A 24,489-nucleotide genomic window follows, 5' to 3' on the forward strand; every position below is an offset into this window, starting at 1 on the left:
GGCACCTACATTAGCATTTTACCTACAGGTGAAGGTGGTTTTATTTTTCCAAGTTTTTAATCCTATTTTCAGGGTACTTTGATTTAATTAGTATTGTTTTAAAAATAATGTGATACTATTTAAGTTGCTCCATGACAACTATTTTCTTATAGTGCCCAGGATCATCTATTCTGAACAACATTTATCGCATTTCCTATAAGCAATGAACACTATTTACTATACTTGTAAAACACTACTGTTAAGAACTCAACACATTTTAATACCACATTTGAATATATATGTGTATGTTTGAAGTGTTCAGAAGTTCTTTACCTCTATTCAAGCCAAACCATCAAACAGTATTTTCAGAACATATTTCTCAAATGCCAGCAGCATCTTTGTCATAATCTTTGATTGATCTAGCATCAAAGACTGAAAACAATGTCTCTTAAAGAGATAGTTATTTAACAGCAGCTTCTGTAACATTTTTACACGTATGCATTTTTTTAATGGAATGGAATATTTCATGAACATTTTAAACTACCTGATGAGGTTTACATTCAAGCTTTTGCAGTGGTAGAAGCTTAACTGATTGTGGATTCCCTTATCATATTTGATAAACAAGTCTGTCCAAATCCAGATCAATATCTAAACTGATAGACTAAATGGATGAAACAGTTTCCCTCTGAGCATACTCTTTCATTGCCTGTAGTTCATGATATTCCTTGAGGCAATGAAGGATCGGTAAATCAAATATGTATGGAACCAGTTCAGGCCAGGAGCAGTAATCGCCTCTATAATTTATGACAGATGCTCCTTCAAAAATGTTACAGCTTTTATCAAAATAAATGACATAAGAGTGAAATGTATGGCTTGACATGAAGTTAATGTAGAACTGACATTTTCTCATAAAAATAGAGGCTGCTATTAGATATTCAGTATGTAAGAGGATATAGAATTCTGTTTCTATACACACTTCAGTGATATATAGGAGCACTCATATATATATATATATATATATATATATATATATATATATATATATATATATATATATATATATATATATATATATATGTTGTATTTGTGCTGATAAATAATATACATATATATACATATACATATACATATACATATACATATACATATACATATACATATACATATACATATACATATACATATACATATACATATACATATACATATACACATACACATACACATACACATACACATACACACATATATACATACATATAAATATAAGTATAAGTATACGTATACGTATACGTATACATACACATACACATACACACATACACATACACATACACATACACATACACATACACATACACATACACATACACATACACACACACACACACACATCAGTGGTGGGTTCCGGATTCCGTTCCAACCGGTATGCTTGGAATGGCCCTAGCGTCACCCACATGCACGCGCGAAGCTGGAAACGATGCTTCCGCAAGCCTCCGTGACACTCCAGCTGCTCAGTGGAGCATCACGCAGGCGCTGTACTCGCCTTGCGGGTGCGCAGAAGCACCGACAGCTCGCTTTCAATGACTGAACGGAGAAGCGAAGAGGCAGGAGAGATGAAGCGGGAGCCAAGCCGGGTCATTCCTTCCAAGAGGCAACTTTCCCATCGAATGACTCGCTGCCCTAGACCCTCTGCAGTCCCTCTCGTCTGGCCAGAATGCCAGCGAGAGTGTTGGGCTGAAGGAAAGAGGGATATACACACTGGCATTCTCCCCCTCCCTCCCTCCCTCTCTCTCTCTCAAATGGCAAATCCGAGCAGCCGCTGCTGGGAGCCCATCCCATGCCTTCTCCCAACCCCCGCACCCCTTCTCTCAGCTACTTTCTGCCTTGTGATTGCTGTCTCCAGGCTGGCTCTCCTCTCCTATTATCGTGGAAGGCGTCTCACAAAAACCACTGGGTGGCAGCTGGAAACTGCTGCATGGTGTTTTGTTGCCACGTGCGCGGCCGCGCCCCCACCCCAAATTAAAAACAATATACAAAGACATTTAACAGTTGGGGACAGGAAGGAAGAAATGCTTTGTGGGCATAAGCCCGGACATAATCACGGGAGAAGGAAGGAAGATGAGGGCAAGAGCCAAGCCCCTCTTCTTCTTCTAACAAAGCAACTGCAACTTGTGCAAGCTTAGGGTAGGCGTCATAGCGATGTACTCATTTCCCGCAACCACCTCCCTCTCCAATATTAAAAAGTCCCTTCAGTCCCGATGCGAGCAACCCACTCGGTGTCCCTGGCCCGCGCTAGGAAATAATAGCCCCTGAGATCCCACCATCGCTTTTGGGAGAAAAAGGAGGTGGGGGATAGTTCTTCCCCCCCCCCCCCAGCAGCAAACTTGTGGCAGCCACCCAAGCTCCCTCCCCACGCCTTCTCGCCTTCCCTCAGGTGGAAGTTGCTCGCAATCTCACCCTCTCGCAAGGTTGCTGCAGGGAAAATTAGAAGGGAGTTCAAAGGAAATAATAGCCCCTGAGATCCCACCATCGCTTTCAGGAGAAAAAGGAGGTGGGGGGGTAGTTCTTCCCCCCCGCAGCAAACTTGTGGCAGCCGCCCAAACTCCCTCCCCATGCCTTCTCGCCTTCCCTCAGGTGGAAGTTGCTCGCAATCTCACCCTCTCGCAAGGCTCTCAACTCCTCCGGGGACTCTTCGCCGCGGTGGCTCGACAAGCTCAGGCTTTCTCCTGCTGCTGTTGCTGCTGCCATCTGGCAGAATGCAGCACGGGATGGCTTGGGGACTGAGCGCAGCCAGCGCAAAACATGTCAAAGACGCTGGCCACGCCGTGTAAGTTCCCGCCCCTGTCCCCGTGCCTGCGTCCATTCTTTTTGGAGGCCCAGCATCTTGGGCAAGTCTGGGGACCTTGCAAAAGCCTTGCAAGGTCCCCGAACATGTCAAAGACGCCGGCCGCACCACGTAAGTTCCCGCCCCCACCCCCGCGCCTGCACCCGTTCTTAAAAAAAATTGGGACTTTTTAAGAACACAGTGGGGCGACAAATTGTAGAAAAGCTGAAAGCCGGACGTCTGGTCACCTTACCCTTCACTATCTAAGGTAAGCTTTTAAAATTAATAGCTGCAAACATACCAGTTGTGGCTAATAATGATTGGGTTTCAAAGGGTGTGAAATAGAATTTGGTGGGCAGAATGGAGTTAGATAAATAAAAATAAACCCTTAAACTCCTTATTAGTCTGGCATCTGCTTCTGCCAGAAATGTGTTTATTCCCTGCAGACAGCTTGAAACACAATTTTGTTTTAAGCAATTTTCATTAGTTAGCTGGCTAAATTTATAAGGAGATTAAACTATTTAAATGCAGTATCTTTTATGCATCTCTCTCACACTGCACTCTTTCAATAGCACAATAAAGGCCACAACCCTTCAGTGGCACATTGTGCCCCCAAATTTTTAGGCTGGAAAAGACAGAGTCAGCAGACCTAATTTTGCTTGGTCTGTTAACCAGGTTCCATGATGCTGGCACATGGTCCTTATCTTACTAGATTGCCAAGGACTACTTGCTAATGACCAGCAGATCAGCAAGCTTCTCTCTCCTGAATCCTGAGCTCAGTGTTGTGTCTCAATTACACTTTGCGAAAATCTCTCCTTGTGGGCAATATAAGAAATAAGAAACATATACATATTGTGGCAGTGTTTCTCCATTTACAAGTGCTTTACATTGATAAAATGCAGATAAAAAGAATACCATAAGCCACTAAGCAACTTGTAACAAATCTTAAAGCAGGAAGAATTTCAGTTCATTCCTGTAACTCTGGATGTTAAATTCAAGATTCAAGATTTAATGGATTTGTATGCCGCCCAATCCCGAAGGACTTCGGGCGGCTTACATAAAAACAGTTTAAAAATACTAAAACATTTTTAAATACAAAGACAAAGCAAGTTAAAAGAACACAACATGCACTCAATCTTAGTGGGGCTGGAACTCAATCAAGGATCAGCAGCCCCAGGCCTGCCGGAACAGCCAGCTCTTAGTAGACTTTCGGAAGGCCGAGAGAGTGGGGAGGGTCCGGATCTCAGGAGGTAGATCGTTCCATAGGGCCGGGGAAGCTACAGAGAAGGCCCTCCCCCGAGGAGCCGCCAGACGACATTGTGTAATCGACGGCACCCGGAGAAGGCCCAACCTGTGAGATCTTATCGGATGCTGGGAGGTATGTGGCAGGAGGCAGTCACAGAGATGAATAAGAAGCATCCTCAATTTATTCTGTCTCTGTCTCTCTGTCTCTGTCTCTCTCTCTCTTTCCCTCTCTCTCTCTCTCTCTCACACACACACACACATACACACAGACAACAAACACACACACACACACTCACACAGAGTAACCAGCAGACTTGTGTTGCTATGGAAATAACCAAGCCAGTTTCACTCCATTTCTTTCTGCTCCAGTAGCCTAAGGGATGCTGCCCTGCTATTTTCCATTGAAACAACAACAAAAAAGAAACCTCCACTTCACTTTGTTTCAATAATACCCCTGAGCAAAAGCGCAGACTAGCCTCTCTAACCTTCACAGGGGGAAGCTTGTCCTTGAGATCCCCCTTGCAGATCTGGACAACTCTGCACAGTTCTCCAGCCTTTCCCTACCCTTTCTGCCCTCTGAAGATCAGCCCAGTCCCACTTCCTAGAGCCCTCCCTCCCTAGCTGAAAAGGGAAGGGAAAAAAGTTTTGGTACCTAGAGGAATGGAAAATCCTGGGCCATCCACATACCTTTCTATAACTTCTCTCTTGCTCTGCTTCCAAAAGAAACCCAGATATTCAGACTCATTAAATATGACTTGGAAAAGGAAAAAAAAAAGCCCAGACTAAATCAAAACAAAAAGACCACTCGAAAACCCAGATAAAGAAACAGGAAAATCTTGCAACGAAGCCTTCTGCCGCTCAACTACCATGATTTCAGTCATAACACACATGCAGGCGATCCTTTCCGATTTAGTTAAAAAAGACATTCCGTTTTGGAAAAAAAAAGGAAGAGCACACATTGCAATCATCACCCATGTTTTCTTTTACATCTCGGAGACCCTGCAGAGGGCTTCAAACTGCTTTCTCACAAACAGCAACTCTGTTTTTAAAGGAGAATGGCACAAAACAGTCAGCATGACTTCTGACTTACATAGCAGTTCTGTCAAAGTTTTTTTGGTTTCAAAGCTTTCTGGAATAGCTCATAGCCTTTGTAGAAAAAGATGATGCTGAAAGTGGTACAGGGAGTCCTTGACTTATCACCACAATTGAGTCCAAAATTTCCATTGCTAAGCAAAACAGTTTTGCCTCATTGTATATAGAATAGAATAGAATAGAATAGAATAGAATAGAATAGAATAGAATAGAATAGAATAGAATAGAATAGAATAGAATAGAATAGAATAGAATAAAGAGTTGGGAGGGACCTTGGAGGTCTTCTAGTCCAACCTAGGCAGGAAACCCTACACCACTTCAGACAAATGGTTACCAACATCTTTTTAAAAACTTCCAGTCACAACTTCTGGAGACAAGTTGTTCCACTGATTAATTGTTCTAACTGTCAGGAAATTTCTCCTCAGTTCAAGGTTGCTTCTCTCCTTGATTAGTTTCCACCCATTGCTTCTTTTCCTACTCTCAGGTGCTTTGGAGAATAGTTTGACTCCCTCTTCTTTGTGGCAGCCCCTGAGATATTGGAACACTGCTATCATGTCTCCCCTAGTCCTTCTTTTCATTAAACTAGACATACCCAGTTCCTGCAATCGTTCTTCATATGTTTTAGCCTCCAGTCCCCTAATCATCTTTGTTGCTTTTCTCTGCATTTTTTCTAGAGTCTCAATATCTTGTTTACATGATGGCAAACAAAACTGAATGCAGTATTCCAAGTGTGGCCTTACCAAGGCATTATAAAGTGGCATTAACACTTCACGTGATCTTGATTCTATCCCTCTGTTTATGCAGCCTAGAACTGTGTTGGCTTTTTTGGCAGCTGCTGCACACTGCTGGCTCATATTTAAATGGTTGTCCAGTAGGACTCCAAGATCCCTCTCACAGTTCCTACTATTGAGCAAGGTACCACTTATACTGTACCTGTGCATTTTGTTTTTCTTGCCTAAATGTAGAACCTTACTCTTTTCACCATTGAATTTCATTTTGTTAGATAGTGCCTACAGCAGTCCTCAACCTACAACTGTAATGGATCCCAGACTTTCTGTCATAAGTCACAATGGTCATAAGTTGAGGCACCCAAATAACCAGACCTGATCTTACAACTTCTTTTTGCAGTGGTCATTAAGTCAATCCATGTTTGTTAAGTGAATATGATGACTGTTAAGTGAACACCTTGTCATTAAGTGAATCAATGTATTCCAATGGGTTGCCAGAAACCAGCTGAAATGGATGGATCCTGGCAAAAGTCGTAAATAATAAAATGTCTGCAGAACATTGCAATAGATCATAAAGATGAACTGATTGCCAAGCAGCCAAACTACAGTCATGTGACTTCCAGGTGTCTCAAATACAGGTAAGAAACACGGGTGGGCGGGTGGGCCCTCCAAAGCACCATTCCAGTATGGTGCCTGCTGCTCCCAATTGGCACCGGTATGCCTGTAACAGGCCGTACCTGCCAGAACCCACCACTGGTCTACTGTAACTTCCAACAGTGGCTAGGCGACTGGCCATGAAACAAGAGCCATTTGTAGTTTACTTGAAACTGTTGTAACTCTTAATGCATATCTGTTCTGACCCCCCCCTCTCGGCCCACACCAAAGCAATGCGAGCCAAAGATACTTTACGGAATTTATTCACAGACAGACAGGTCCTTGGCAGCAAACCAGCACAGAAAGGCCTTAGCAGCAATCCAGCACAGATAAGCCTTGGCAGCAATCTAGCACAGACAAGCCTTGGCAGCAATCCAGCCTGCCAAGCTAACACCACAATTCTACAACATTAGTTAATGCGTTGACTTCTGCAAAAGGGGCGTGTGCACAAGCATTCCTTTTATAGTCTGGAGAGGAGCCTAATTACCACCAGCTGAGTGCAATTACCTCCTGTAACTGCGTAACTGTTCTTTACGCCTATTAGCTCTCTGGTACTGGGCATATAGGAACAACTCCCTTGGCTCCTCCCCACTGTTGATGTCCGGATCACACTCCCTTGTCTCCTCCCCACTGGTCCAAGGCTCAGGCGCCTCCTGGTGGCCAACCAGCCTCTCTGCGCCCTGCTCGGAGTCAGAACCCTGTCCAGGATCCTCCACATCCTCCAAAGCTGACTCATAGGGCCCCTCGCTGTCAGAGTCTGGTGTAGGCTCCAACGGCTCCTGCTGGGACACAACACATATCTAAAGCTGGCTAATTAAAATGATGTGGAACATAAAGTGAGCACTTTTATCCATTTATGCAAGGGTAGAGAGTTTGGCATTTCCACCTATATGAAAGACCATCAACTAGTGGTGGAATTCAAATAATTTAACAAATGGCTGTCATGGGAGGCATGGCCCAACCTGACCCTGGGCAAACTAATTGTTAAATTCTCATACACACCCCTGGTGCTATCAAAGGGGGTCTTGTGTGCTGCGCTGCAATGAAGAAACTGGCAATGGAGTGGCCAGCACGAGAGAAGGAGGAGGAGGAGGGAGAATAAAGAGGGAAAGCAGCGTTCTCCTTCCTTCATGCCAGTCGCTCCATTGCCCGTTTCTCCATTGCAGCACAGTACTCCGGATTCACTTTGATAGCAGGTGTGGGTACTTTAACAACTGGTTCACTCAAACCAGTACAAAGCAGTTGAATATCACCAGTGGCATCAACCATACGAAAACTTTATTTTGGAGACACAACAGAGACTAGGTAAATTCATCCACAACCCAGGCAGTTTTACCAGCATTGTGCCGTTGCACAATTACTTATGCAACTTACTTACTTATTTTGGTCACATCATACCATCAAACTCACTTGAAAAGCAGTTATGTTCAGAATGTTCAGTGGTATAAAGAAACAAGGCTGCCAAAAAATATGGTGGCTAGATAACAATTAAAGCCAATATCAGCCAGAGCATTAAACAACTGAACAATTGAAAGAAGCCATACATGAGTGAAAAATGTGGAAAGAGATGGTCCACAGAACTGCCAAGAATCAGACATACTTGAACAGCATCTGTCTTGTGCTACGCTACACTAATCCCTTATCTAGTCTTGTCACAGAAACAAAGGGTAGAAACAAAACAAATCAGGACAATTCAGAAAACTAGGCCTTGTTTCAGAGAGTCAATTGTTACTGAGGACCATTATCTATTCCCTTAGACCACAAGTTCTTCATATCACTTTGCTTAGAACTCTATACTACAGTATCTTTTATAATGGGTACTTTCAACTAACAATTACTGGATTTTCTTAGGAACTGTAACTAAGATCCTGTAAATGAAAGTTTCTGGAACCTCATATTTGAGACAAAAGAATTGATTTGTGAGTATTCTGACTTGTGAACATAGACCACTTTCATTTGTATGAGAACAGGAAGCCTGGCTATTCCTATAAAATAACAAAAGTATAATTTGGTTTTCCTGCTTGGACACAACAACATCCAATCTGCCAGCGAAATAACAAAAGGACTGTAGAACAAAATACACTTTACAAAGATTAAAGGCAGCAAAAGCAAAGAAGCTGGCATTCTGACAGTTTAAGCACTTGTGCAAATACATTTCAGCTAATCTTGTAAGGGTAAAATTGGCTTCCCACCAAAAGCAGTCTTGTATCAGAGCTTATGTATACAAAAACATTTTTTGCTCAACGAATTTTACAGCCTACTTTATACAAAAGATATGTTAAAAATTCGGAGGAAATTCACCTTTTCTTCCTACATCACTAACAAAGATTTAACAGGCATTTATATTGTTTGGGCAGGACAACAAAATACTGAAGAATAAACTTCGCAAATCAACAACATATTTAATGATATGGACTAAAGTTCTGAAATGACTTATTCTGTGAATCCAAGACTTCAGCAACACTGACAGTGATATTTGCAAGTGAAAAATGATTTCAGAATAACTTTGCGAACAGCAACAAAACAAGAACATGTTTACATTGTGCAAGCATTACGGGTCTGCCAATGCATATCCAGTTTCATCAGAAACATATTTCCTGAACTGAAACCTACCCAATATACAATGGCATAAGGGAAATAGATAAAATATAGATTATTCCATAAATAAAAATTATTCATGCAAGATAATGATTTTGCTGCAAATAATTTTTGTAACTAAAGACTCCATGTGAAGACTTACTGTACCATGAAAACACATCCAGATACTGTGGAGATTGCCACATGCTAAAAAACATGCTGATGCAAACTGATATAATGGAAACTGTATTATTATGAAATTTATCTTATCACTACAGGAAGATACATTAGGGCCAACAACAAAGAACAAATTAGGGCCTTCAAACATAAGGTGACCAGATTTTCAGCTTGGTAAAGAGGGACACCTTTGCCCGGGGGGGGGGGGGGGGGGCTTGATTAAAAATTTTATACAGAGCAACAAAAATTTTCATATAACGCAAAAATAGTATTGTAATTTTTTTTTATTTTAACATAACTACAATTTACAAATATAAATTGTAACTGTTGCCAAACATCAAAATTTTGATCACGTGACCATGAGGATGCTGCAATGGTCGCTAAGTGTGAAAATGGTTGCTAAGTGTGAAAAATGGTCATCAGTCACTTTTTACAATGCCATTGTAACTTTGGTCACTAAGCCCATTATACCACCTTTCTTGCCACAGTTCTTAAGTGAATAACTGCAGCTGATAAGTTAGTAACATAAGTGATCTGTGATAAGAGCCTGGAGGAAACACTTTGTGGCTTTGAGGTGGATAGAAGCTACTTGAGATCAACCAATCAATCAGTCTCAAGACATGGAGACTCTGGAAAGAGTGCAGAGAAAAGCAAGAAAGATGATTAGGGGATCAGAGGATAAAATATATGAAGAACAGTTGCAGGAATTGTGGATTTCTAGTCTATAGAAAAGAAGATCTAGGAGTGACATGATGGCAGTCTTCCAATATTTGAGGGGCTGCCCCAAAGAAGAAGGGGTCAACCTATTCTCCAAAGCCCCTGAAGGACAAGAAGCAATTGATGGAAACTAACCAGGGAGAGAAGCAACCTAGAACTAAGGAGAAATTTCCTGACAGTGAGGACAATTAACCAGTGGAACGGCTTCCCTCCAGAAGTTGTGGGTGATCCATCACAGGAGGTTTTGAAAAAGATAATGTACAACAGTTTGCCTGAAATGGTATCAGGTCTCCTGCTTGAGCAGGGGGTTGGACTAGATGACCTCCAGCTCCGGTATTCTGCATTCTTCTCTAAGAAAGACAACAGGGGCTGGAAAGTTTAGTGGCTTGCAATGGCCATTGCAACCTTCATTCCACAATGTCGGTGTTGCAACTGTTGACCAGGGCTCTGGTCAAATCAGAATTGAGCTGGAGGGGACCTTGGAGGTCTTCTAGTCCTTCCCCCCCTCAAGCAGGAGATCCTATCCATTTTAGACAAGCGGCTGTCCAGTGCCTCTTCTTAAAATTTGCTGACCGACGCTGCGGCTGAGCTGAAGCTGGCAAAGACCGCCTTCTGAGAGACCGCCTTCTGCCAATTACCTCCCTGCGACCAATTAGATCTCATAGATTGGGCCTCCTCCGAACTCCATCGGCCAGCCAGTGTCGGCTGGCAACTACAAGGAGGAGGGCCTTCTCAGTAGTAGCCCCGACCCTTTGGAACGAACTCCCCGTGGAGATTCGTACCCTCACCACCGTCCAGGCCTTCCACACAGCCCTCAAGAACTGGCTAGCCCGTCAGGCCTGGGGACAAAGATAGCCGCCCCTCCCGAATGATGAATGAATGTTGCTTATTATTTTTATTATATGTGTCTACGTCATTGTCTGTATCCCCCTTCCTGATTTTATGTGAGCCGCCCTGAGTCCCCTCAGGGAAAAGGGCGGCCTACAAATGTTAATAAACATTCTAAACAAACAAACAAACAAACAAACAAAGCCGAGCACCCCTGCCTGCCAGCTGAGGTGTTCCTAGCGGGGCAGGGGGAGGCACCGCCACTATAACTCATTAATACATCATAAATTCTTAAGCACAGGGGCTATAACCACCACAAACCCCACAAATCAAGCCCTCCAAGATATAAACCCACATGAGTTATTACTTTGTACATTCATTCTCAGGACGCTACCCTAATGCCCCAGACTATCAGCTGTTAAATTATGGGGCCGGCAGATCCATGGATGGATCCTATAGAGATCCAGGCAACATGCACGCCGGCTCTTACGAGGGATACAAATACAATGGAATGGATCTGAGCATCAGCGGATCAGCCACCACCACCTCCTCCTCCTCCTCCAGCCAATTTGGAGCAGTTGGAGAGAGCTCTCGTGTCTTTTCTGCCCAGGCAGCGCTCGAAAGCAGGTTAAGAGAGGCGTTCAGCTGCTCCTTGTCCTGTCCCGAATCCCTCCCTTGCACAAGCAGCACCAGTAGTGGTGGCGTCAACGAAAGCCGTGGAGGCAAGATAGCCGGGTCCTCCCACGCCAACCAGTAGCTTCTGTCGGCGCAGTTAGCGTCACCGCGTTTGCCGAAATACATGAAACCAGCACGTCCTCACGAACCGAAGAAAGCGGTTCTCAAGCCAACAATGGCGCCCGAGTTCAGATGGAGCCGAACGCCACCTCCACACCGGCCGCAAAAAGCCTGCCCCCTTCTTGTCTCCCACCCAACATGTTTCGCTGAATGGCGGCCAAGTTCTAAACTGCCGGCATGACTTTGAAGGGCTGGATTGCCTTCCGCGCGGGCCGAGGTGGAAGGCAAGCGGCAAGCCAGCCCTTCAAAGTCATGCTGGCACTTTAGCGTGCCCCTCGGCCGCCATTCAGCAAAAGATGTTTCGCTGAATGGCGGCTGAGTTCTAAACTGCCGGCATGACTTTGAAGGGCTGGATTGCCTTCCGCGCGGGCCGACGTGGAAGGCAAGCAGCAAGCCAGCACTTCAAAGTCATGCCGGCACTTTAGCGTGCTGGCAGGCAGGGCTGGAGCGAGCGAGCAAGTGTGCTCCGTCCCAGTGAGTGCATGAGCGGAGCACTTTTCCAGCGCTCCTGTGCCTGGAGAGCTCCGTCTGCATATGAGCCCGGGATCCGCCGCTTGCGCTCTTGCTCCGCCCCGCCACCCGCCTTCCCTATCTAGGGGCTCCTCCAGCAGAAGTAGCAGAGTCACGTCGAGCGCCGCTCTGCCTTCCTCCGTGCTCTTCCCGCTTGGACGCCCAAAGCCTCCCAGCCCACCTGGCCCGGGGTGAGTCAGCTGCAGTGCTGCGGGCGGCGATCCCACCACCATCCGCCCGCTCACTCGCCCCGCCTGTCACTTACTCTGAGTTCGGAGAAGAAGCGGCGGCCCCAGGTGCCTCTTTTTGCGGAGGCTTTCCCACGGCTTGTCCGGAAGTGGAGCTGGAAAGGCGAGCTCGCTACCCCGCCCATCCGCCCGCTCACTCGCTACGCTACCCCGCCCATGCGAGCGGCAACGGATGGGCGGGGGAGCGAGTCGAAGAAGGCACCAAAATTAAGCGGGATCTTTTGGGAATGGCCTGGGACACGGGAAAAATTATGAGAAGGCGTGCCTGTCCTGCCAAATGCGGGACGTCTGGTCACCCTATTCAAACACCAGGCATAAACATAAAAGAGGTATTTATGCCATTACAGTATTTTAACAGAGTCTCAAGGATTCTACAAAATATATCTGTTTATAGAATAGTACAATATGTTTACTCACTCAATGGGTTCGTACTACTAAATCAAAAAAATAATTATGATTTTTAACAAACCATAATGTAATATGAATGCTAAGCATTATAGCTTAACCCAGCCTATGGGAAACCATAGCCGGTCACAAGCCCGGATAAATGGGGAGTGTTGGTTCCCGTGGCGACGGAACCGTGAAACAAGCTGAGAATCCAATGGCAGGACAACACACAGATAAACAACTCTGTAATCCGTGACGTTCTGCCTTTGGCCTTCACAATGCAACGGTCACTGCCTTGTGGACGTTGACATTTACGAAGATTAAGTCCAAGTCCAAGTCCATTATAGCTTAGTGATATGTGTGAATCTGGCCGTTAAAACAAAAATACACATATCTATCACAACAGAGCAAAACATCAGTTTCTAGTGAAAAATAATTCTGTCAAACATAAAATACATAGTGACGTAACAAAAACATAAAGTATTTGTTTATTAGGGACAAGTGAGTGCAAGTCAACCCAGAGAAAACTATAGAAGTAAAAAAAATATTTTGAAAAAGCAAAATATTTCATTGCTTACAAAAAAAAAGTTAATTTGACTCGGACATGACTCTTCCACTCTGAAATCAAATTAAACTTTAGAAATGACTGTATTTGGTTTTTTAATAACAAATACATATTATATGTTGAGGCCACAGAAAGAATCTCTGAAACAAATCTTGGCATGGGTGACTATGAAAAAGCAGGCTACTTGGTGGTGGAACGTTATCTAATCACTAAGTTTTTTTCACTGCTCAATATATTTAGGCTCAAAAACTTATCAAAACTGAGTCATAACCCATTAAATTTTATCAATGATAAGGTCGTACCTGTAGATTGGCATGATTGACACAGTCAACACTGGCACACAAAATATCATTGTTATCTTAAAGTAGATATGTTCATTTGTTAAATATGCTTACAAAATCAAACTACACATTGACATGCATTTAAGGATACCACTGTTGCTGCTAAATTTATAGCAATAGCAATAGCAATAGCACTTAGACTTATATACCACTTCATAGTGCTTTATAGCCCTCTCTAAGTCATTTACAGTGTCAGCATATTGCCCCCAAGAATCCGGGTCCTCATTTTACCGACCTCGGAAGGATGGGAGGCTGAGTCAAATTTGAACCTGGTGAGATTTGATCTGCCAAACTGCTGGCAGCCGGTGATCAGCAGAAATACTGCACTCTAACCATTGCGCCACCGTAGCTCATATGCACAAATATGCAATATATTTCTATAAAATTTATGAAATAGTAAAAGGACTCTCTTAGACCAGCTATCTATGGACCCTAAACAGCCAATTTAATGACCATTAATTGTTGTTGATCAAAAAGATTGCAATGAAAGACAAGATCTATATGTTCAAACGTTGCTTAGCCAACAAATTCACTGTCAGTTTGATTATAAATGGACTAGTTGGACTTTTCTCCATTTGGCTCAGTTATCCACCTATTTTAAAAGGGGGGGGGCTATCTTTAATATTGTATAAACTACTCCAAAGTTCAGAAATATTTTCCTCCCTGTTAACACTGTGGTATATTTTTTGTTCACTTCTGTAGCATGACGGGACAGCAGTTAGAGAGTACATAGCTTTCTTCATGAATTTTATGAAATACTAGTAAAAGGGTATATGTGGATGTGTTTCCTAATAATGTATATTGAAATAGTTTGAAAAGTTTCAATTTCACTCTGATTACCTTAGAGAATCTTAGTGAAATAGTTTATCTTATACTAGTCTGTCCTCCCAGATCAATGTCAGTCATTGCCTAAAGCAATATGGCATATGACAGATAACACTGGAATTGTTTGGGCAATTTTTTTAAAAATAGGGGCGATCCATGAGGATCACAAAAGAAAGAAAAGCTGAAAAACCATGATATATTGTCTTCAAATTAAGTACTTGCAAGACAATAATAATCAAAATAAAGGGCTAATATTAGAATATTAATAATCAATCATCAAATAAGGGAGCCCTTGCAATTTTTGCTATTTTTTAAAATACAGTTTAAAAGTAATTTTCTCTGTGCAAAGATAGATAATCACAGAAAAAACATTTTTCATCTTCTTCTTTTACAATGCTCATGGGATAATTAGTAATAATTGAATGCCATATACAGAAAAAGAAATATCAAGTTATTTAAAGGCTTGGGTCTAATTTTAATTGAGCCTTTTCTGCTTCGTAATACAATTATTTTTCCTATACTTTTAGAACATGACTGTTGACAATTTCATAAACACCCAGAATATTATTAAAGTGTTTCACATCATCGACTACATGGTTAGTATTAGAGAATTAGATTGATTGCCATTTTCCTCTGTTGTGAAGAATCCAGGCCCCTTTCTTCAAACACGAAGGAAATTCTTAAATCTGGATGCCCTTTTGCACTGGAAGTTGGCTTGGGATCCTGGCAGGCTTGTTATCCATATTGGAATCTGTGTCCCGCTTTGAATTTGGACTGTAATTCTTGGACTAGGAAATGGCAGCAAAGATTGGGATATAGTGGGACTACCCCGAGGCGCAGAGCACATATCTTACAATTGAATGTCTTAGAACAAGAGCAATTGAGAAAAGTGTTGGGATCCGAGTTGAAAAATCTACTGTGGCTTGTGAGGGATTAGTGAAGTGGTAGGGAGTGAGGAAGTGTAATTTCAGTGTGTAGGACAGGCAGTAATAATGATTCGTGATAGGCAGAGAATGATATTGTGAGAAACTGAGAGCAAGCTATATTTGAGGGTGACAAGCAGAGGTGGTATTCAGCACGTTCTGACCAGTTCTGGAGAATGGGTAGCAGAAATTTTGAGTAGTTCAGAGAACCGGTAAATACAATCTCTGACTGGCCCCGCCCCCATTTGTTCTCTGTCTCCTGAGCCCCAGCTGATTGGGAGGATTTTGCAGTAACCTTCCCCTGGAGTGGGGTGGAAATGGGGATTTTACAGTATCCTTCCCCTGCCGCACCCACCAAGCCACACCCACCAAGCCACACCCACAGAACCAGTAGTATTTTGAATCCCACCACTGGTGACAAGGTAGCTGGCTGAAAGCTGTCCCACCATCTACTGCTCAGTATTCTCCCAAGACCAGATCACAAGCCTCTCAGTGGCCCTAGGTTTGGGCTGTTGTTTCTGAATGCCAGGTCAGTTTATAGCAAATTTGCCCTGATATATTATTGGGGATAAAACAATCAAACTGGTTTCTTCCCCAGCCAAAAGCTTGGGGAAGAGGTGGGGATCACAATTATGCTTGAAGTGGCTCTGTTCCTCTATGAAGCATGTAACTCAGGGACTGAAGCTGGGCTGAAGTACACCCTGCATCATTCTTTGCTGCATTTCATCATTCCTGCCTCATTCACTAGATTCCATCACCAGGTTAATAGTGGACCCCCCTATGTTGATAGTTTGTTCTTGGAGATTTCAACTTGCCCCCTTGCAGTTCCTCTCTTTTTGTGGCCTTCCTGGATTTTAAACAGGCCTTCGATTCAATATCCAGAATCACCCTCTGGGAGAAGTTAAAATGCACCACTATCGATAAACGCCTCCTCTTCCTCATACAAAAATTGTATGCCAATTCCACCCTGAAAGTGAGGTGCAATCCCCAAGGGAGTTTTACCGGCTCAGTAAGGGTACAAAAAGGGGTACGGCAAGGTTGCATCCTGTCCCCCTCCCTCTTCAACTTCTATATTAATCCCCTGATTGATCTTTTACAGAACCCTGATTTCCATCCTCCTAACCTAGCACAACGCAAAGTGCCAATTCTCTTATATGCTGATGACGCCGCTATCATTTCACAAAACCCCATAGGACTAAAGAGAGCAATTAGGGCAACACTCGGCTATTGCAGGCAAAACAAGCTGGTCCTTAACTTCGATAAATCAAAATTTTTAGTTTTTGCCAAAAGACCAAGCCAATACTCATGGAAATTGGAAGGATACAGTTTGGAACAGGTTAGAACATTTAGATACCTTGATGTGGTTTTCCACTCGCTAGGGACATGGAAGGCACAACTGGATCACACATTGCAAGTAGCCATTAGGTCATCAAATGCAATCAAACATTTCTTTTATACAGGTGGAGGTCAGTTAGTACCTGCTGCCTTAAAACTTTTTGAGGCCAAAACATTGGCACAAATTCTTTACGGGGCACAAACAGGAATCCTTGCAAAGAGAGACTTGTTAGAAACCATTCAAACAAAATTCCTGTGAGCCATCTTAACTGCTCCCAATGGAACTCCAAATGCCCAGTTAAGAATTGAGACAGGCATGCCTCAAATTCAAGTAATAGCCTGGAAGATGATGATCATTTATTGGCTTAAAATGCATTTCTTTCCAGAGGGACTGTCCCCACTAGTGTTGACTGACAATTTCCCTTCCCTCTGGAAACAAGCAAGTGATCACAAGCTGGGCTCTTATGGGCTCTCACCATTATTCTTAATGTCCCTAGGCTTTGAGCAAGCAAAGCAAGTAGTAATCAATAGAATGTGGGACATGGAGTTCCAAGAAGAACTAAATAGGTTGCCTCTCCACAGTAGGGACAAAATCAAACAGGGTGTGTGGGAATCGGCAAGATATCTAAATGACCTGATCTCTCCAAAACAAAGAATAGCTTTCTTCAGAGCCAGATTTAACGTTCTTCTTTCAGCACTCCTCCAGGGCAGGTATAAGAGAACACCTATAGCTGAACGCGTTTGTATATGTGGTCAAGGAGAAGTGGAAGATAATTCACATGTACTATTACACTGCGAGCTATACAGAGCTTGTAGGTCTGCATATATTCTCCCCTTATTAGAGAGATTGCCAGGGAGGGCAGACAATTTTTATCTAGGCTTTCTCCTCCAGGACACTAACCCAGTTACCACGTATGCAGTGGCAAAGTTCTGTGCTGCTGCAATGTCCATAAGAAAAAAATTGGCTACAGTATAGTACCATCTTATACCAATTATCTGGACATACCTTTAACAATCTTTGGACCATAATGTTATTATCCACCTTTAATGTCAATACTTTTAATTATATTTTAATGTTAGTATTTTTTAATATAGTGTAAAAACAAATGTATATTGCTGGTCTTTGACCATAATAAAGATCTTACTTACTGCCCCTTGCAGCAAGTTGAAAAGTTCATGGCCATTAGGGACCTAACTCAAGTCACTGAGCACTCAACATGTACAAGGGTTGCATGCAAGCTCTAGTTTTTGTCTCTGTGCAGTTGTGTCATGATCTTGTAGCAGAGCACATTACTGTCAAACGTTGTTATAGTCAGATCATGGCCCAGGAGGCCCTACAGATAGTCATTCATGGCCTAGTCACCTTATGAATGTAACTGCTCCAGTGGAAAAAAATATCTGAAAACCAGGCTTTTCCCCCAAGGCTGTGGGTTATGGCAGATAATGAATCTCTTGTAAGGGAATTTTTTTAGTGAGTTTGAATGTTTCTTCTTCTTGATGTACATGATCATTTTCTTTGTGTTATTGATTCTTACTGGCTTTAATGTTATACTATGCACAAAGTCCCCTTCATGGATTACTGCCTTGTTGTGGAGAAGGAGCTTGCGTAGCTCAATGAAGCCATGAGCAACGCAAGCTCCTTCGCCACAACAAGGCAGACTACCCAAGATGGACAGGTCAAAGCAGAGAGCTCTGACAAAATGTGGTCCACTGGAGAAGGAAATGGCAACCCACTCCAGTATCTTTGCCATGAAAACCCCATGGATAGTACCAAAAAGCAAAAAGGCCTGGAGGAATCATGGGGTCGTGATGGGTCGGACATGACTTTGCAACTAACAACAACATGCACAAGTCTTTATGGATTTGGATGGTCTTCTAAATTTGAATGAATGAATGAATAAATGTGACTAACATACATTTTTTTTTCTCTGCATATGGAAAATATATATTTTCCTTGAAATAAAGTATATTTTATTTAAAAATTACAAAATGTAAATCCAACAAATTTCAATTGTTTCAATTTCCCAATTTTAATGAGGTCTATAATCTTGACAAATGATAGAATAATTCACTTTAATTCTCTCATTTAATAGCAATCTGTGTTCCTGCATCAACCATCTCTTTCAATTAGCTGTCAGCAAATTAAAATGAATACTAGATTAAAAAAACCTAAAGATATTCACTGCTTCAAGAAATTATGGTTAATGAAGATTGAATCATTACTGCTTCCAAGTAACCATTCAGATGGTTTAGATGGCTTGTCAGGTTTATATGGAAGGTGTAGGTATATGAACTTTCTATTGAAACTTTGAATCATATAATGAAACCTTTGTATAATTTTCACTATTCAGAGCATCGTATCTTCTCTGTGTTAGTTATATTCCTGAAACAGTTTTGCCTCAAGGGCAGAAGTCTAGAAACCTTAACATAATTAAATCTAGCTATATTTATGCAGCTTAAGTAACATTAACCTGTTTAAGCATCAGAATGAAGCTTAATACATGATCTGTATTAGTCAGAAAGCCTGTGAATATCATCTTGACATTTATCAACCTTCTAGAAAATGCAAAAAATTAATACATGTAATACTATGAAGTATTCCTCTGTTAAACTTTACTCAGTGTCCACAGTGGCTAATAAGAAGCCACAGGTGAACTTGGATTGTTTGAAGCAGTACACCAAAGATGGCTTTCTGTACCGTTCTTCCAAAATCAAAATAATGGTCCTTGTGGTTCCATTATGTGACAAAATCTTGCTTTAAAATTTGCTTTGCATTCTCCCGTACTTTTTATATATTACTAGCTGATAACCTGGCATTGCCCAGGTATTTATTTTTTATCCTAATCCTGTATTAGACAAGAAAAGCCCTGATTTCGGTGACAAATTAGTTCCGAATGCACCCCCAGAAGCGTCAAGGAAAGTGATGCCACCTTTTTGTTTTGCTAGCTTTAGAAGTGGCTTATTGTCTGCAATATTTGCAGTAAGCTGTTTGACGTTGTATTTCTTTTCTAGTATGTCATCTGCATGAAGTATGTTGTAATGGTCTCTTAGTGGTGCAGGCAGGCAGAGTTGCAGTAATATTTTATTGATCATGACCATACATTTGTCCTCAAAATAAACAAAGCCTTGTTGAAAATGTCCGGACCAAACATAATTTCTAATGTTGGATTTTCCCTCTTACCAGAAGGATCCCCCTTGTGGAGTACTATGAAGCTGTTACCATGGCAACTCCACTGTGCTGTGCAGTAGAAGCCATTTTACAGAAGTACAGTAGAAGCCATTTGAAGGCACAATAGGTTGTATCTTAACAGAACACACATCCTGAGCGGTGTTAGGGTTGTCTTAACTCCCACAGTACTTGTTTTCAAACAGTAAGTCATCTGTATACCAAGTTTGGTTGAAATTGCTCAAGGTGTTCCAGACTTATGCTGGAACACACACACACACAAACACACACACATACACATTCTTGAACTGATGCAGTCTTGTTTTCCATATGCATTTCCCTAGCAATGGAGCTGTAGTTCTGTTTTAAAAAACAGAACATAACAAAATGTCTGTTGTTTACTAAAACAATCCAGGATTGTAGAACCGCTATTCCCTAACATAATGGTAACAATATGTTATGCTCACATGCTGCTATACTGAAGAATTATTTTGCTCGAGAGCTCAGACTGCTAATTTTTTAATATTATTAATTCTCCCAAATAAAAGTTGGAACATATGGTTTGTTGTTTTCATTAGTGTTCTCATTTGCTAACAAATTTTAACAGCTAATTAAGAGCTGGCAAAAAAGATAAGCTATCCAATGTTTCACATTTCATTCTTTGAAAATAATATAAAACACAAGTGGAGGTGTTTGGTTTCATGCCTTTCATTCTTTCCCGGGGCGGATTTCCTTGATAACAATGATCACATCATACAGTACAACAGAATTCTGGTTCATGTCTCAGTGAGCATGGCAGAAAGCAAGAGAAAACAGAAAACATAAAGCACAGACTCTAGAGGAAAGAAGTTACTGATCTGAAAATGTTCGGCTACATCTCTTAGCAGGAGTGGAGTTTTAGAACAAAGAAGAGACAGCCCGCTTTGTACTTAGATGCCTTTCTTTCAAATTAACCATCTCTGTATAGACCAACTCACATATTTGGATTAAAGAAAGAGGAGATTACCGTTAAAATAATCTTATTTTTGATAGAGGCTTAAAGAGAACTCCATCATCTGGAAGAGCAGGTGGCAGCCATGATTAGGGATCCTTTTCATCTTATGTACCAGTTATGACCATTGCTGGACTGGGAGGCCTCACTCACAATCACTTATGCTTTAGTCACCTCTTCTTTGTTTGCTCTTTCTACTGCAACTTGCTCTACATGGGACTGCCTCAGTGGTGGGATTCAAATAATTTAACAACCGGTTCTCTGCCCTAATGACCAGATGGATAGGCAGGGCTCAGTGGTCATGTCACTGTGTGGGTGTGGCTAACTCAACATCACTCACATCAATGGACACTTAGCTATTACAATGTAATAAGGGTTAACCGAAGAGGCAGTTTCTGTAAGCAGGGCAATAAAGATTAGGCTAAAAACAACACCAGAATGTTTCCTTCCTGCCTTCCTTACAGGATTAGCCCTTCCTCCCAACAGCGTTGCAACAGCCCTCCCCTCGCTCCTCGAAGCAGTAGCCGAGCTGGCGGTCGAGTCCCCCAGGCTTATGGTGCTGGGGGATTTCAACCTGCCTTCGCTCGGTGAATGCTCTGATAGGGCGCAGGAGTTCATGGCTTCCATGACAGCCATGGACTTGACCCAAGTAATCTGGGGTTCGACTCACTCAGCAGGGCACACACTCGACCTTGTATTCCTCTCGGAGCAGTAGAGGCGTGATCTAGATTTGAGGGGTATTAAGATCTTGCCCTTGTCATGGTCTGATCACTTCCTACTGAGGCTTGACTTTCGGAAACCAATCCTCCACTGTAGGGAGGAGGAACTGATTAGGTGGTTCTGCCCCAGGCGCCTGATGGACCCTATGGGATTTCAGACGGCGCTTGGAGAAATACCTGACGCTCTCGTCCACAGTTCGGTGGAGTCCTTAGTCGCTGCTTGGAATACAGCGGCGGCGGGGGCTCTAAACCGGATTACGCCTTTACGGCCTCTCCGAGGTAGCAGATCCAGGAGGGCTCCTTGGTTCACCGAGGAACTCCGGGAGATGAAGCGCCAAAAGAGACGCCTAGAGCGCCGCTGGAGGGCCAGTAACTCTGAGTCAGACTGAGCACTGATGAGAGCCTATATCAGAGCCTATCTTGTGGCAATACGGGCGGCGAAATGTGTGCATTTTGCCGCCCTTATTGCATCCGCTGAATCTCGCCCAGCCACCTTGTTTAGAATAACCCGCTCCCTCCTGAAAGGGAGGGATGCGGATGACCCTTTACAAGGTAGAGCTGAGGAATTTGTTCAGTTTCTAACGGATAAAGTCGCTCGGATTCGGACAGACCTGGACTCCAATTGCATGGTACCAGCCAAGGTACCGGGGGAAGGTCTTGAGCGGAGCTTATGGAGCGAGTTTCAACTTGTCGCTCCTGAGGAAGTGGACAAGGCCATGGGAGCGTTGAGTGCCTCCACTTGTATACTGGACCCGTGCCCCTCCTGGCTGGTTTCAACCAGCAGGGAGGTGAGACGTGGCTGGATCCAGACGATAGTTAACACCTCTCTCCGGGAGGGATCCTTTCTGCTCCTCTTAAAGGATGCAGTGGTGAGACCCCTCCTGAAGAAACCTTCTCTGGATCCAGCCATTTTGGGTAACTATCGTCCAGTCTCCAACCTCCCCTTTGTAGGGAAGGTTGTTGAGAAAGTGGTGGCCTTTCAACTCTGGCGGTCCTTGGATGAAACCGGTTATCTGGATTCCTTTCAGTCGGGATTCAGGCCTGGCTACAGCACGGAAACTGCTTTGGTCGCGCTGATCGATGATCTCTGGAGAGCCAGGGATAGGGGTCATTCCTCTAGTGCTTCTTGACCTCTCAGCAGCCTTCGATACCATCGACCATGGTATCCTTCTGCGACGGTTGCAGGAGGTGGGAGTGGGAGGCACCGTTCTTCGGTGGTTCTCCTCTTACCTCTCGGACAGGGTGCAGTCGGTATTGGTCAGAGGACAGAGGTCGACCCCTAGGCCCCTCAACTATGGGGGGGCCGCAGGGTTCGGTCCTGTCCCTCCTCCTATTTAACATCTATATGAAGCCACTGAGTGAGATCATGCGCCGGCATGGGATTAAATATCACCAATATGCGGACGATACACAGTTGTATCTGTCTGCCCCGTGCCAACGCAGTGAAGCGGTAGTAGTGATGTGCCAGTGCCTGGAGGCTGTTAGGGTCTGGATGGGAACGAACAAGCTTGCACTAAATCCCGACAAGACCGAGTGGCTATTGATGCTCCCTCCCAAAGATGGTCCAGCTATTCCATCGCTCAGCCTGGGGGGTGAAATTATACGCCCCTCAGAGAGGGTTCGCAATTTGGGAGTCCTCCTGGACCTGCAGCTGACATTAGAACACCATTTGTAGGCTGTGACCAGGGGGGCCTTTGCCCAGGTTCGGCTGGTGCACCAATTGCGACCCTACCTGGACCGAGAGGCCCTTCAGATAGTCACTCACGCCCTCGTGACCTCAAGACTGGATACTGTAACGCGCTCTACATGGGGCTGCCCTTGAAGAGTGTTCGAAGACTTCAGCTTGTCCAGAATGCAGCCGCGTGAGCGATTGTGGGTGCACCTCGGTACACCCACGTCACACCTATCCTCCGCGAGCTGCACTGGCTTCCCATTGGTCTCTGGACACGCTTCAAGGTGCTAGTCGTTACTTTTAAATCCGTACATGGTATCGGACCTGGGTACTTGAGAGACCGCCTCCTGCCGATTACCTCCCAAAGACCGGTCAGATCCCACAGACTAGGTCTCCTCCGAATTCCATCTGCCGGCCAATGCTGGCTGGCCACTCCCCAGGGGAGGGCCTTCTCTGTGGCTGCTCCGGCCCTCTGGAATGATCTCCCCATCGAGATCTGGACCCTTACCACCCTTCCGGCTTTCCGCAGAGCTACTAAGACCTGGTTGTTCCAGCAGGCCTGGGGCTGTTGAATCTTCCAGCCCCATCCGAGGTATGAATGTTGCTGTATTTTTAAATTGTTTGTCTTTTACTTTTATTTTGTACCCCCTTCCCCCCAGATTGTTAGCCGCCCTGAGTCTCTCGGGAATAGGGCGGCATACAAATTGAATAAACCTTAAACTTAACCTTAACCTGTAAAGTGAGAAAAAGCAAACTGAGATTTCTTCCAACAACCGGTTCTCTGAACTGCTTAGAAAGCTAATAACCGGTTCTCCCAAATAGGTGTGGACTGGCTGAATCCCACCACTGGGCTGCCTTTGAAGACAATCCAGAAACTGAAACTGGTCTAAAGTGCAGTGAAACATAGTTTACCCAAGATACACCACTGTATGTGAGCTACACTGATTCCCAGTTGCTTTCCAGGGGCAGTTCAAGGTAGGAGTGAAATCAACTTACCTTCACTACCAGTTTGCAAATGTGAGTTCACATGGGCCACCTTTGTGCATGAGCAGGACCTTATGCGCATGTACAGAACGTCAAAAACAGAATGTGATGATGTCTGGGCAGGTGGGCGGAGCCTACCGCCCATCCACCGGTTTGCCAGAACCAGATAGAACCAGCTGAATTGCACCACTGGTTCAAGGTTTT

General features: G+C 43.6%; 1 protein-coding gene and 1 pseudogene across 4 annotated transcripts in view; one reads left to right on the top strand and one right to left on the bottom strand.

Moving 5' to 3' along the window:
• The window catches only part of UTRN (utrophin), a 468,873-nt gene that overhangs the window by 175,277 nt on the left and 269,107 nt on the right, over positions 1-24,489 (bottom strand). The gene's annotated exons all lie outside the window — the stretch shown is intronic.
• LOC148045060 (homeobox protein Hox-B5 pseudogene) lies at positions 11,180-11,769 on the top strand (annotated as a pseudogene).

This window comes from Thamnophis sirtalis, unplaced genomic scaffold (genome assembly GCF_051295495.1).
Source record: "Thamnophis sirtalis isolate CommonGarterSnake01/CBP01778 unplaced genomic scaffold, rThaSir2_p1.2 scaffold_6, whole genome shotgun sequence".
Classification (NCBI taxonomy): Eukaryota; Metazoa; Chordata; class Lepidosauria; order Squamata; family Natricidae; genus Thamnophis; species Thamnophis sirtalis.